Below are 2,374 nucleotides of genomic sequence, written 5' to 3'. Positions count from 1 at the left end.
TGAACGAAATGCGTCACAGTGGGACAGCAAGAAGGAAAGCCTTGGCTGGAGCAGCAAAAACATGATGCTATTCAGTGATGAGGTGATAGAATGGTGATAAAAGGGGCTGTGTTTGAGCTTGTTGGGCACATGAAGAAAGGAGAAGGCAATCACCAACTCAGGCACAGACTTTTTACAACTAGGCAAATGGGGGCAATTTGTAACTAGGAGGGCTGTTAGACAGAGAATAAAGTTGACATTGAAGCAATAATTTTGTACACCAACTTGTTTGAGTGCTTGCCTGATATGCATACATTTTGCTGTGGTAGAATACAGTGGTTCAGGAAGAAGGACTGCTAAGATACTTTATAATTAAAGAGCTGAAAGGCCAGTCAATAATTGTTTTAATGTGTATGTATATGTATATATATATATATATATATATATATATATATATATATATATATATATATATATATATATATACCAACAAAGGAATAATAATGGCTGTAGAGAGAAGTATGGTGGTAGATAATTTCTCCCATATGTTACATTAGGGAAGACTGATAAAAAAACTAAATTAAAAGGCAGGAAGTTTACTTAAAGTTGAGAAGGACAGCTCCATGATTTTTGGCATTTACTGATGTTCTATTACTTTCCTCCTCAGGAAAGTTTAAAGTTTGGAGTATTTTACTGTGTGTTACTATCCTAACAACTTATCTGACCTAGCTCTGCTATAAGGGGTTGTGCATTAAGGCAGGAAGATCCGATTATGCTTCTTCTTAAAGTTGAAACGTTTGTACTTGTAATTGGAGTTTGCCTTATTATTATTTTATTGTCAGTGTCAGTATCTGAACATTGTTGAATTTAAGACAGCATTACTTTCCATTCTCACTGTATTAGAGTTAGATTAGAGACTGAAGAAAGATGTCCAGTGCATGAAAGGTTTTTTCTAGGAAGTTTCGTACACTGTTTTTTGTTCCAGGCCTCCAAGGTGAATCTTGGGTCACATTTCTGTGCAATTAGTGTTGTTGGCTTGTTCAGCATACTGAGGTTGTGTTTACTGCTACTTATCCTCAAAGAAAAATGCCTAACAAGAAAAGAAAAATTGAAGATGAAAAGTGAGTGTATCAAAGCCGATGGGAATCAAACTATTTGATTACATACAACAGGAATAAAATTCAATGTCTTGTTTTCATGCAAGTTTTGTCAGTGCCTAAAGAGTATAATGTTAAACGACACTACAGTACATTACACAGTAAAACATTTGCTATGTATAGTGGTGAATCAAGACGCACCATTATTGCAGAATATAAGAGGAAATTGATGCAGCAAACCAGTTTTTTTGCAAAACTTAGCACTGAACAAAGTTCTAGCCTTGCTGCTTCATACAAAGTATCACTGGAGTTAGCAAAAGCAAAAATGCCTTTTAGTGATGGTGTGATGGTGAAGAAATGTGCAACTTGAAATGGCAAAACAATTTAATGAGCCGAAATTAACTGAGAAGTTTGAAACAGTGGCATTATCTCAACAGACCGTCGCAAGACGTGTACAACTCATGGATCAATATGTTGCAAAAAAGCTATGCGATTTAATAGGAAAATATGAGTACTTTTCATTGTGTCTGGATGAAAGCACTGATCAAGCAGATGTAAGTCAACTGTTAATTTTTGTTCGAACTATTCAAGAGGACTTTAATATTAATGAAGAACTCCTTAGTCTTGTATATTTACATGGGACTACTAAAGGTACTGACATTTTTAAAACAGTTCAAAAGTCTGTTATGAAGTATTGAGGATTTGATAAATGTTCCTGCATTGTAACACATGGGGTCAAAGCTATGACAGGGACAGGAAGTGGCTTTTGTGGGCTATTGAAACAAAACAATACTACCTGCTCAATAATTCATTGCATAATTCACCAAGAAGCACTCCGTGGAAAATTTGTACATCAAGCCAATGCCATGAAAGTAGCTGTAAACATAACTAATATTATACGAGGAGGTAATAGATCTCTGAGTCATCGTAAGTTTTGCTATTTCTTGAGTGAAATGGATGCTGCATATGGGGATTTTCTCCTTCATTCTGATATTCGCTGGCTGAGTGCTGGAAAATGTCTGGAACGCTTTTTTGCCATTCGGAAAGAAATACCCATATTTCTTAAAAATTATGTGAAGTCTGACACAACAGAACTTGAAAATCAAATGCAAGATCCCATATTTTTATCAGATCTTGCGTTTATAACAGATATGACCAACCATTTGAATGAGTTAAACTTAAAACTGCAGGGCAAACAGAATATTACTAACTTATATGGTCATTTGAATGGTTTTAAAAATAAATTGAAACGTTTTAAATCAACATTGGCTAATAATATTTTTACTTTTTCCCCAAAT

At 34.8% G+C, this 2,374-nt stretch overlaps 1 pseudogene; it reads left to right on the top strand.

The window, feature by feature from the left end:
- The first annotated feature begins 1,447 nt into the window (after positions 1 to 1,447).
- Positions 1,448 to 2,153, top strand: LOC122797877 (annotated as a pseudogene).
- The last annotated feature ends 221 nt before the right edge of the window (positions 2,154 to 2,374 follow it).

This window comes from Protopterus annectens, chromosome 3.part1 (genome assembly GCF_019279795.1).
Source record: "Protopterus annectens isolate FY-2018-M chromosome 3.part1, PAN1.0, whole genome shotgun sequence".
Lineage (NCBI taxonomy): Eukaryota > Metazoa > Chordata > Ceratodontiformes > Protopteridae > Protopterus > Protopterus annectens.
Note: the sequence above shows the minus strand (reverse complement) of the source record. Positions and strands in the feature narration are given on the sequence as shown.